Raw genomic sequence first — 13,111 nt, 5'->3', positions numbered from 1 at the left:
TATCTCAATTAGCATAATGTTCTCCAGGTCCATCCATGCTGTCACAAAAGGTAAGACTTCCTTCTTTTTTATGGCCAACTAGTGTTCCATTCTACCGACAGACACTTGAAAGCCCACACTCTTTATACCACACCAAACAGCTAGAAGAATAGTGATAGCCAGATGTTTCATTTTTAAAAAGTTTTTTATTTACTTACATTTTATCCTTACCCGAGGTCATGCTCAAGGATTTTAGAGTGAGGGAAATGGAGCGAGAGAGGGAGAAGAACATTGATGCAAAGAGAAACATTAATTGGTTGCCTCTCATGTGCACCCTGATTGAGCATTGAACCCACACCCTACATATGTATCCTGACCAGGGATGGAACCATGATCTTTTGGCTTATAGGACAACGGTCCAACCAACTGAGTCACATCGGCCAGGGCTCACTTTTTCTTTTAATGGAGAAAAGAATACCATAGAAATTTTAACCCAGTAAGTTTTATTTTAAATCTCCAAAAAAAATCAAAATAAATTTGCCAATGATTGGCTATAAAGTGTAAGAAAGGAAAGTATTCACCAAAAATATTTTCTGCTTTGATCATGGTTCTATATTATGAAACATTTTCTATAAGTACATTAAGATATAAGAGAATAAAATTACAGTGCTTTACAGATTTTCAAAGCACATTTACATGCACTATTTTATTTGAAATCACAACTCCATGAGTTTGGTAGTCAGGGAGTATGAGGGCCGATGAAGCTCAGAAAGGCTTATTGGCTTATCTAACATTATAAAACTAATTAGTGACAAAGAACTTGTCAGAACTTGAACCCAGATCTTCTATCTTTCAATTCAGTGTTTAGAGTATAAAATAGCTAATGTTTACTGCATTGTTAATTTGTGCCAGGAGCTGTGTTCTAAATCTTTTACCCATATTAATTTATTTGAGTTTCACAACGACACTGTGAAATATGTTCTATTATCATTCTCATTTTACAGATGAGGCAACTGAAGCACAGAATCACTCGTTCAAGACCACAGAGCTTACAGTGGGTGGTGGAGCAAGGGTCTGAGCTGGACTACCTGGCTGCAGAGCCAGAGGGCTTAACCACTACAAGCTCTGCTTCCTCCCAGGCGTCTGACACAGTTCCAGGATAGCAGCCTGGACCAACAGCAAACCTGTGTGCTGGGTGAACTGTTAGGTGACTACATTGTCTGCAGAATAACAATACCAAGAGTAGTGACTATGTTTGCAGTAAACTGAGTGGAAATTCCTCAGAGGAAAAGGGTTTGTAGTGAAGCTTTAGTTGTTCATTTTCTGCCTATTGTGTTGTTTTGCAGGTTACAAATGCAGGGAATAAATTTACAGGTTCTATTATCTGCTTTTAATTAAGCGTTCTTCTCAAAGTGAGAGGACTACCTAAAGGATCCACGTGGAGAAACTGCATGTGGTGAGCAGTTTACAGTTACATGTACGTGTATGTATTTGCTGACTCTAATAATGTAAGCACAACTGACAAGATGATGGCAGAGCCACTACTTGTGAAGTAGTGAGGGAATCCTTTGTCAGCCACAATGGATAATCCATTATGTGTAGTCTCATTGGTCTCTCTGGAAATATAAGTAATAATATACAAAATGACAGAAAATCATTAATAAAAATAATTTTGCAGGGAAAACAGTTGGACCCTCTGACCTACACACACAAAGTAAAGCTGAACCCCTCAGCAATGAGTTGAGTCTCGGAGTTCAGTAACTACCAGGAACATTCAGATACTTACATGTTTGGGGTTTGTTCATATGATCTGTACTATTTCTATTTTCCATCTCTTTGTTTTGCAAATGTTACAGAATGTATAATTCGGGTAGGCCAGGGATTCAGGGTAGGCCTCAGGACCAGCAGGGTCAGCACCACCTGGGATCTAGTTAGAAAGGCAAATTTCCTAACTAGAAATTTTAGAATTCCCACCATCCCAGATTTACCAAGACTGAAACTTCAGGGGTGGGTTCTAAGAAGCTGGGTTTAAACAAGCTCTCCAGGAGATTTTTGCTTATAATTTGATAACTATTTATAACAAATGTATGGGACAGTTAAATTAGAAATGGTGGGTGGAGGTGGAAGAGGATATGGGGGAATAAATGGTGATGAAAAAATAAATAAAATAAAATAAAAATAAATATTTGAAAGGATAGAGAGACATTTCTCATACTGAAGGATAATTAGTTTTGAATGAAGGCCATTTAAAGTGACTCTACTAAATTACAATTTTATCATCTCGTTATTCAAAGACAGGTCCAAAGACAGACTACATCAGCTTATTAGAAATGCAGACTCTAGAGCCCTCCTCCAACATAAATGAATCACACTCCACATTTTAACAAGATTTCCAGGTGATTCCTACACACACTAGTATTTGAAAAGCTGTGTTATAAAAATAGTTTTAAAAATGTTTGGGAACTAACTTTTAAAAATGTTGATATTTTGTTCGCTCAGCTTATGAAAGATAACTTGTTTTTTTTTTAATTAAGTCTACTTCACTTTCATCGCCCATTATATGTGTGGATGTCACGTCCGACATTCGGGGAACAGCTGCCTGACAAGCCCTTTGACAGGATTGGTGGGGATGGAAGCTGGAGGGGTTTGGGTGGGGACTAGTTTTATAAGCGGTCAGGTCGTTGGGTAAATAGGTCCATACTATGACAACCAGTGCTTTCCTGGGGAGCCTCACAACCAGAAGGTGGGATACCGGAAACAGTGGCCCAACGGGTGTTAAGGGTGATTTTCTCTGGCAGTAAAATTCTGGTAAATTTTATTTCCTTCTTTGTGCTTATCTGTGTTTTCTAAACTCTAGAATGAGTGAGTGCATGCTATTTTTGCAATCAGAACAAAACTCTGTTCCTGAATAAAATTTTAAGTTGAGGTATAATTTATATTTTTAAAAATGCAGAAAATTTAACTGTTCAGTTTGTCAAGTTACAACAATTGTATACACCTTTGTAACCACCATGCAATTTTAAACCGGAAATTACCCTAATATAACATTCCTGAAATATTCACCTTGCCTCCAAGGCTTTTTAACTGCGAGAGTGATTTCAGTGGGCTACTCTGGCACAGCACACCGCATCCAGATTTTAATGAGCATACTTCAAGCAGAGGACATGTACCTCAAGCATATACAAAGGAAGTCAATGCTGCATTGCACATTGCTTTCCATGTAGCCCCCTTTGTATAGCACTCATTCATACTTTAAGTAGAAATTGAGAAAAATGTTCTCCTTCCATAATACCCCCCCTCCCACCACCACACACAGCCATTCCTTTTTTTTTCCTTCCTGCTTTGAAACAGCTACTTACTTCCCTGCCAGCAGAGGATTCTATCAAGATGAAGCTTTGTCCCTGCCAAGGCAGACAGACAAAGGGCTCTGAACAGGGCCTGCTTGCCAGCATCTAGGAGAGGAAGAGCGTGTTGCACCCCTCTCTCCTATACCATGCCCTCAAAACACCCACACCTGCCTCTCAAACGTCTCTTTCTTGTTGTTCTGGTTTATGGTAACAATAAAAACTGAAAGCATAATGCTGATTAAAAGAAAAAGTTTAAAACACACAGAGCACTTTCATAAAGGTTATCTCATTTTGTTAGGCTCCCCTGTAATAAATACCCTTGAATTCTATGGGAAAACACTAGTATTCATTAATTCATTCCTTTGTTCATTCACACAGCACATATTTATATATGCAGACGTTGTGTGTCAGGCAAATACTAGACACTAAGTAACATGGAGAAAAAAGGAATAGTCCCTCACAAAGTTTACTGTCCAGTGGGGAAAACAGACAAGTAAACAGGCCCTTATGAGTCAGGGTGCAAGAATTTATGTAGTGGCTTATTGAACCCAGGTGAAGGATGACACAGAAGGGTTGGGAACAACAAATCTTAGTAGTGAGATGTTAAATTACTGTGCAGCTGATTAATGAAATGTTTTGTGGCCATTAAAAGTTATTCTGTGGAAGATATAGTTGAGGACATACTGATAAGCATGTGTTACTTTTATAATCAGATTTAAAAAATTGTAAGGTGAAAAACATAAGACTATTAAATGAACCAAGGTACTAGCCAGCACCTAATTACAGTTCATTTATCCTCTGCTACACCTTAAGTCAAGATGTATTTCATTGGGAAATTTTAATTATTAAATGTTTCCTTATCACTTTTCTTTTAAGAGATTATCTGTAATTTCCTTTTTGGTTTTAAAATCTAATACTTAAGGAAGAGTTTTCAAATAAGTACCTACGCTTACATAGCTGTTCACAGTGCTTTCATACATATCTCACTTCACCTGCACAATAATCCTCTGAGGCCAGTTCCCTTGTTATAGAGGGAAAGCAGGATTAGAGATATTGAGGAATTTAACTAGCTTCACAGCATTAGTGGGTGGCAGGGCCAGAATGCCAATCTAGTTTTTTTAACTCTAAATCCAGAGTTTCTTGCATTTCACATAGGTACCTCACTAGTATAACTTACATCCCAATAAGCCCTAGACATTTTAATAAAGTGGGGTGTTTGAACTAGCATAGTACTTGTATTCTTAAATTTATTTTCACTGTTGTTTTTCAGGATTAATTATTGAAATAATAACAAATATTTGATAATAAGTATATAATACATAGAAGCAATATATAGTGAGTCCAACTCATCACTGCTTTATTTATTTTTTCAAAGTATTTTAATATGTATTTGCATTTTCCTCATAATAAAAGTAACTGTGTGTAGAATTTTTAAAATTAATATTATTTTGTCACACAGATTTAAAAAAAAAAACCTTTTTCCCCCTCAACACAGTGGGTCTGTGATATATTTTTTTAAAACTTACTGTTTAAATTTTTATCAAAGTAATACATGTATGTAGATTAAATAGTCAAAGTATGATTAACTTTACAATGACAAAAAGCAGCCCCTCTTCTATTCCTCCTTGTCCAGATTCTCCAACAGGTAACTTCTTTTGAAAATTTTAAGCTATTTGGGGTATTTAAACCTTGATATTCTGAACTAACTCATGAATACCACTATTTTTTAAAAATTTCAATGTTAGCTTTTATGTGATTTCCATTGGGGCCATCCACTTTCCTGCCCTTCTGTTTCCATGTGGATGATGTCAGTTAACCCCACCCCTCCCTCCTGCTCTCTCTGTGCTCCCTCACTCCTCCTCAGGGAGGAGTGGTTTACCTGGCTAGCCAGAAGTCTCACCTCAGCTCCTTGCTTTTTCTCTTGGGAGCACCTGCCTCAGGCAAGGTGTCCTCTGCTCTGCTCTTCCAACCTGTGAGTGTACTGCGGCAGAGTCTGCCCTGTGCCTGAGACCAGTGATGGAGTGGCTAAGGTGGCCAAACTCATGGTTGAAATATTGGGAAACTCACTCCCCATGCTTCACTTCAGCTTCTGTTTGACAGAAGCTGTTAACACCCCACTCCATACTAGCACCCACCTTTAAGCCACCTGCCTGTGGTGGTAGTGACAGCTCCCATCCTGCCAACTGTCCCTACATCTCTTTGTTTCTCCACATGAGGGATTTCTTGGGCCCCATGGCTGCTCTTAGTTTTACTATGAGAATCAGAAGCAGAAGGGCTTCAACTAGTGGGACCAGCCTTCCCATTCTCTGGTGGGACATTTCTAAGGTGGATTCCATATAGTTTCTCAGAAGGTCTCCCAGGGGAATGGGCTCATTGACACATGTTTGACTGGCTTTTCTCTCTTCCTTATCTCTCTTTCCCACATTGTCACTGTACTTCCTAGGATCACTTCCTCTGAAATCTTCCCAGACCCAAACCTTGTCTCTCAGTAGGGAAGCTGAGGCATTGATCTTCATCTGTCTGACTCTTACATATGTCTCCCAAGTTTTACTAAACCACTGTGTTGCAACCATTCAAGTCCAGACAGGTTCACGGAATTCAGACAGATGGAAGAAAATGCATGGAGCCATGGGACTGCTTGACATGCCTTTATTCAAGGGTGGGCAATCCACCCACACTGCAACCTGTATGTCCCTGCATGTGCCACTGCATATCACCTGTCCCCTCTCTCCCAGCAGGAAGTCCCTAACCCCTTAATATACCAAGTACAGATAAAGCTGGCAGAGAGGCAACAGATTATACAACAGAGCTTCATTCTGCACACGTGAGCCCACTCAAGGATATGGGAACCATTTATCGGACTCATCTCAAGGTTATGGGAAACTGCTTCCCTTAGTTGTCCAGACATCTGGGTGAGGAAGCCAGGCTGCCTCCATTTACCCTACAAACACCTTCTATTATGAAAAATGAGAATTGAACCCTATCTCACCATCCTTCCCTCCCCACACACAAATACAGCTTTTATACTTACCATACCTCAAATGTAGTTATACAAGCTATAGTAGATTAAATTAGTATTTATTAGTAATAATGCAATTAACACTAGATAATTACATTATTGAGGCCATAAATATAAATCTCATCTGATCTATAGACATACTACATTTCCTTTCTGCCACATCTTTTGTTTGTAAAATCTCTCTGACATGGCCAAACACATCTGATGATTTACCAGTCCCATTTTCTTTGATGATATTGCTCTTACCTCCTTCTCCAGCCTGGACTGGTAGCTGTCTGAGCTATGCAGACTTCAATTTCAATTTCTTCTAGTCTGCTAAGTCAATTACCAGCCACGCATATGATTTGTAGAGGGGGAAGATTTTCTTCCATGCAGTTAATTGTTACTTACAAATGAGTTACTTCTAACTAACTCATTAATAATGGCATGGCGTATTTTAGTTTATGGAATACTTTCACATATGTCATCCCCTGCAAATCCTTCCATCAAGTGGTAAGAGAGGGGTTATCATCCTCATTGTGCAAATTCATTTAACACAGTGTAAGAAAGTACTTGCTGAGTGCTGCACACTGACAAGCCAGCTCTCTAAATAACTCAGTCCTCAAAACAACTCTATAGGTGGGAATTATTACTATCTCTATTTCACAGAAACAAAAATCAAAGCACAAAGGTTTAGTAGCTTACCCAAGTTTAATTAGCTATTAAATAGTAGAGCTGGGAATCAACACCATATAGCTTGAAAGTCTATGATCTGAAAGAGTATTTTATGCTACACTTGAAAATGTTAAATGACAGAGGCAAAAAAAGTAATTTTCTAGAGTCAGGCAGTAGACAGGGTTAGAGTGAAGACTTGACCGCAAATATATTTTTAATTCCATGCCCAAAATATTCTTCAGACTGCTATGCAAGATGGCTGTCAGCACAGGACTTGGTGATAGACCAATGAAACACCTCAGGGATGTGAGCAGCTGGATCCTGCCTCTGCTGACATGGCTGTGTTCAGTGCATTTGTTAGGTAAATCTTTGATTCTATTTACAATTGTTTCCTTAGAGAGGATTTTTGGAAGCTATATTTTGGGTATAATATGGGAATATAACCTTTTTAAAAGTTTTATAAAATTTGCTAAATAATTTGTCAGAAAGATAGTTTCAATTGCCATTAAACTAACTAATGGCATAGGAACCAAACCATTGCAACCATTGACGTCTCCCTCTCTCTTTCTCATTTTTAATTCACAGGTAGAAAATTGAAATTGACCTTTTAAAACTTTTGCAATAATTAGAACACTTTTTTTGGTGTTTATCAGCCATTTGTACTTTTTGTTTTAGAATATATCTTTCATAGTTTATAGATGAGAAATTAAAAATAAACTAGAATACTAAATGCTTCTCTAGCTCACAGAAAAGTTTTTTATCTTAATTTTGTTTCTGTTTCTTTTTTTAATTACTTTACTGTTTTTCAATTACAGTTGTCTGCATTTTCTCCCCACCACTCCCTTCCCCACCAGAGCCAAACCCACCTCCCTCCCTTGCTTCCGCCCTCCCCCTTGGTTTTGTTCATGTGTCCTTTATAGTAGTTCCTGAAAGCTCTTCCCCCAACAGTGCCCTCCCTCCTCCCCTCTGGCTATTGTTCTTAATTTCAATGTCTCTGGTTATATTTTGTTTGCTTTTTTGTTGTTGTTGATTATGTTCCAGTTAAAGGTGAGATCATATAGTATTTGTCCCTCACCACCTGGCTTATTTCACTTAGCATAATGCTCTCCAGTTCCATCCACGCTGTCGCAAAGGGTAGGAGCTCCTTCTTTTTCTCTGCTGCATATGTTCATCTATTTCTAATGCTTTGCAAACTGAAGTTAAAATGATAGTGATATATAAAAACATAAAAATCCTCCAATTCAGCCACCATAAGAGTCCCCTTTTCTTCTAGCAAATTCCAGTATTTATAGACATATTTCTGTTACAGAAGAGAATAAATACCCCTAAAGTATGTTTTACTATGGTAACTACTACCACACATTCTATAAAGCTTCTGGACTTCTGCACTGCCAATAGAGTTATTACATAGAGCCTAAGGTTTACTGATGAAAAGCAACCACAGGCAGTTTAAGTAAAAGGGAACAAGTGCTGGACTTGAATCAACAAAACTACCTGAGTAAATTCTGGCAGCTGGAGAGACTAAAAAGATTTTTTTAGGAACTTTTTTTTTCCTAATTGTTGTTCTAGTAATTGTCTACATTTTGCCCCCATTACAACCCCTACCCCCACCCCAACCATCCCCACCTCCTTCGCCTGATTCCAACCCACCTTGGTTTCATCCATGTGTCCTTTAGAGTTGTTTTTAGGGAGATTTTCCCCCACAGGTGAATGCCATTTTTCAAATACAGTGAACAATCTGTTGGTTGCTGGGGTCCACATATCCCTGCTGTGACTTGGCCTACTGGTCTTCTTCTTCTTAGGAGATCCTGGAGATGAGTATCAGAGGTTGTGGCTTAGGTGTCACTGGCACAGAGCCCCCATTCAACTTACCACCCCAGTGCCTTCAGCTCACTCAAGCTGTGGATCCTATGGAAGGAAGTAGAAGCTGCATTTAGGAAACTGACCCACGGGGAAAAAGAATCTTTTCTTCTTGCTAAAAATAACTTTTCTTAATGAACCAGCACATGGAAGGTGCTCAGTAAACATTAACAGCTCCATCTAAAAGGATTTCAGGCACACAGAGCATTAGGAAAAGTAGCTTGGGGTACATTTTTTATAGGTGGATAGAGGACTTCAACACATAGCTATAAACCAAGTACTTTAGCCGTATTTGCCAGTGTCCTGCCTGGGTTACTGAGAAAGGTCCCTGATAATTAAAAATAGAGGGTTAAAAACTTGAGCTCCAGAATCTAACAGACAGATTGCATTCCAGTTCTACTACTTACCAGGGCAGGCATTTTGGTAAATCGCTCCATCACTTTATTTATTTTGTTCAGTCATATAAAATAGGAACCATAGATTTTAATACCTCATAGAGTTTTTGCAAGGATTAAATGAGAGAGTATTTGTGGATTTTAACAAACAGACTTGAGCCCTGGCTGATGCAGCTCAGTGGACTGAGCACAGGCTGCAAACCAAAGGATCGCCTGTTCGACTCCCAGTCAGGGCGCATGCCTGGGTTGCAGGCCAGGTCCCCAGTAGGGTCCATGGGAGAGGCAACCACACATTGATGTTTTTCTCCCTCTCTTTCTCCCTTTCTTTACCTCTTTCTAAATATAAATAAATAAAACCTTTATTAACAATTAAAAAATAACACACAGACTTGAAAGTAGTGGACTCAAGGGTTCAATAAGTACTTGGTACAATTATCTTGGCCAAATCTAACTCATTATGTCTGTTAGTCTCTATCTACTTATGAAGATCATTATATGATTACTCAAAATGGTAGCATTTCAAATACCAAGAGAGACATGTGAGTGACTCAGATGGCTTCTTGAGAGAAATGACAGAAATAAATATTTTGCTCACCTCTTTTAGACATAGCAAGTCATAAATCTTAGCTTGTGAATAATCATCCTGGATTCCACTGTCGGACAGAGAAACCCACTTGGCAATAATCAAAGCAGCAGTTTACCGAGCTTCCCTGACAGTGGGTGGCTCTTGTTTTTTCCTTGGAGTACACTATCAGTGACCAACCATGAAGAACAATTTTCAGGGATTAAAAAAGAAACCATAATATTAATGATTAAAAGAAACAAGCAACAGAAGCAGAACAAATTGTTTCTGAGTCAGACTGACAGGGATGAATATTAAAACCCTTTTTTGTTGTTGTTATTTTGCAATTTTACATTTTCACATTCTTTTCTGGTCTTCCTTGCTCTGTCTTTCAGATGCGGGTGAAGGAACAAGAAACATATGGCAGGAGGACCAGAGGTGAGAAACCTACCAATGAAATTATAAGGTTCTTTGCAATGATTAATGTTTGTTCTGCAGAGGGACTTAGGTAAAGCAGGCATATTTATTGCTGATCTCCCTCAAAAACAGAATCAAATAGGAGGAGACCTACATTTTTTTTCTTTCCCCTGTGGCTCAGGGTCATTTATTTTTGACTCATTCAACAGCCCTGTGAGAATGAAGGGGTTAAGAATCAAGAAGTGAGAAACTCTCTCTCTTCTTGGTCTTAATAAGGTCCTATATAAGCCAGGTCTTCCTGGCTTAGATATTGAATGTGAAATGAATGTAGATTAGGATAACAGTCAGAGATCTTCAGTACGGAACATGTATGGACTGTGAAGCGATGAACAAAACTGTCAGCCTAGTTTGAATTTATATGCCTCAAACAACCTAGTTTCACTAAGGTGGTTCTATTTTTTGGCCCCAGAACTATGACTGCCTTGTTGGGAACAGAAATCTTGTACATACATAAAACAGATTGGTAGGACCATGTCTGTGTGCAACATAGCATAGTGGTTCCCAGCTTGGATTACTTGGAGTCAGGCTATGTGGATTCACATCCAGTTACTAGGTGTATAACTTTGGCAAGCTAACCAACATCTTAGTACCACTATTTTCTCATCTGTGAAAATGGGAATGATAATATCATTTGCCTCACAGAGTTGCTGTGAGGATAAAATGAGTTAACACATACAAAGTTCTTAGAATATTGGTATCCTTGATAATCTGACATATGCAATTGGCATGTATTATTTTTAAACTCTTCATTACAACCCTATAAGGAGGTATAATTAACTCTGTTTTATAGATTGAAACTACTAACCTTTGGGACCTGAAAGACCTGCCCTTTAGGTCTTTCATTCAGAAGATAATGCCTATCTCCCGGAATTCCATTAGAATTGATGAATCGATGAAGACAAAGCACTTTGCACCATGGCAAGTATTAGTAGGCCTGGTGCATTGCAACCTCTGAGAAGCAATTGTTCATGTTACATTTTATGTAAAGGACCCCAGTTTCATTTCCAACACAGAAATCCTTATTTAATCACAGTTAATGTTTTTTCAATAGTTTTTAGTAATGAAAAACTCACCACTATATGTGTCCTCTTATGATTTTTAGTTCTTACTTTCTTCACTGCGGTAAACTGAATCAGTTTATAAAGCCACTGAGCTATTCTGCTTTCCTTGAATAGCACAGACTGAGTCTAATACAGGGGACTTACAGTCCTCATACAGGGTAGGTAAGGGGAAGGCCTGTTACTACATCTTGTTATTTTTGTGTTAATAAAAAATTAAGCCCTGGCTGGCGTAGCTAAGTGGATTGAGTGTGGGCTGTGAACCAAAGTAAGCGCAGATTTCAATTCCCAGTCAGGGTACATGCTTGGGTTGCAGGCCACGGCCCCCAGCAACCACACATTGATGTTTCTCTGCTCTCTTTCGCCCTACCTTCCCTCTCTAAAAAATAAAGTAAATAAAATCTTTTAAAAAAAAATAAGTACATTTAAAAAAAATTGTATATGGTGCTACATGACAAATGTCTTTTAAAATATTTTAAAATATATTTTTTGATATACTATTACAGTTGTCCCATTCCCCACCTCTTTAGTCCCCTCTTCCCTATAACCCACCCTCACCATCTGCATTCCCCTCTTAGTTCAGGTCCATGGGTTGTACATATAAATTCTTTGGCTTCTCCATTGTCCCATACTGCTTCTTAACCTCCCCCCTGTGTATTTGGTACCTACCAGTTTATGCTTCCTATTTCCTGTACCTTTTCCCCCATTTCCTCCCCCTTGTCTCCTCCCCTGATAATCTTCCATGTGATCTTCATTTCTGTGATATCTGTTTCCATTTAGTGTTTGCTTAGTTTGTTTTTGTCTTTGTTTTTAGATTCAGTTGTTGATAATTGTGAGTTTGTTGTCATTTTACTGTTCAATAGTTTTGATCATCACCCTTTCTCTCAGATAAGTCCCTTTAATATTTCATATAAGGGCTTAGTGATGAACTCCTTTAACTTGACCTTATCTAGGAAGTACTTTATCTGACTTTTCCATTCTAAGTGATAGCTTTGCTGGATGGAGTAATCTTGGATATAGATCTTGCCTTTTATGACTTCGAATATTTATTTATAGCTCCTTCTTGCCTGCAAGTTTTCTTTGGAGAAATCAGCTGATAGTCTTATGGAAACTCCTTTGTAAGTAATTGTCTCCTTTTCTCTTGCTGCTTTTAAAATTCTCTCCTAATCTTTAATCTGTATAATTTAATTAGGATGGTCTTAGTGTTTTCCTCCTTAGGTCCAACTTATTTGGGACTCTCTGAGCTTCCTGGACTTCCTGGAAGTCTATTTCCTTTGCCAGATTGGGGAAGTTCTCCTTCATTATTTTTTCAAAAGTGTTCAATTTCTTGCTCTTTCCTCTTCTCCTTTTGGTACCCCTGTGATTCGGATGTTGGTATGTTTAAAGTTGTCCCAGATGTTCCTAGGACTCTCCTCATTTTTGAAGTCTTTTTTTTAAGTATTTTATTTATTTACTTTAGACAACGGGACAGGAGGGAGAAGAGAGGGAGAGAAATATCAGCGTGTGGTTGCCTCTCATGTGCACCCTACTGGAGACCTGGCTTGCAACCCAGGCATGTGCCCTGACTGGAAATCGCACTGGTGACCCCTTTGGCTCACAGGTCGTGCCCAGTCCACTGAGCCACACCAGCCAGGGCTGAATTCTTGTTTCTTCATTCTGTTCTGGTTGAATGTTTATTTCTTCCTTCTGTTCCAAATTGTTGATTTGAGTCAGGGTTTCCTTCTCATCACTGTTGGTTCCCTGTATATTTTTCTTTATTT

The sequence above is a fragment of the Phyllostomus discolor genome, chromosome 2 (genome assembly GCF_004126475.2).
Source record: "Phyllostomus discolor isolate MPI-MPIP mPhyDis1 chromosome 2, mPhyDis1.pri.v3, whole genome shotgun sequence".
NCBI lineage: Eukaryota > Metazoa > Chordata > Mammalia > Chiroptera > Phyllostomidae > Phyllostomus > Phyllostomus discolor.
This window is presented reverse-complemented; position numbering follows the sequence as displayed.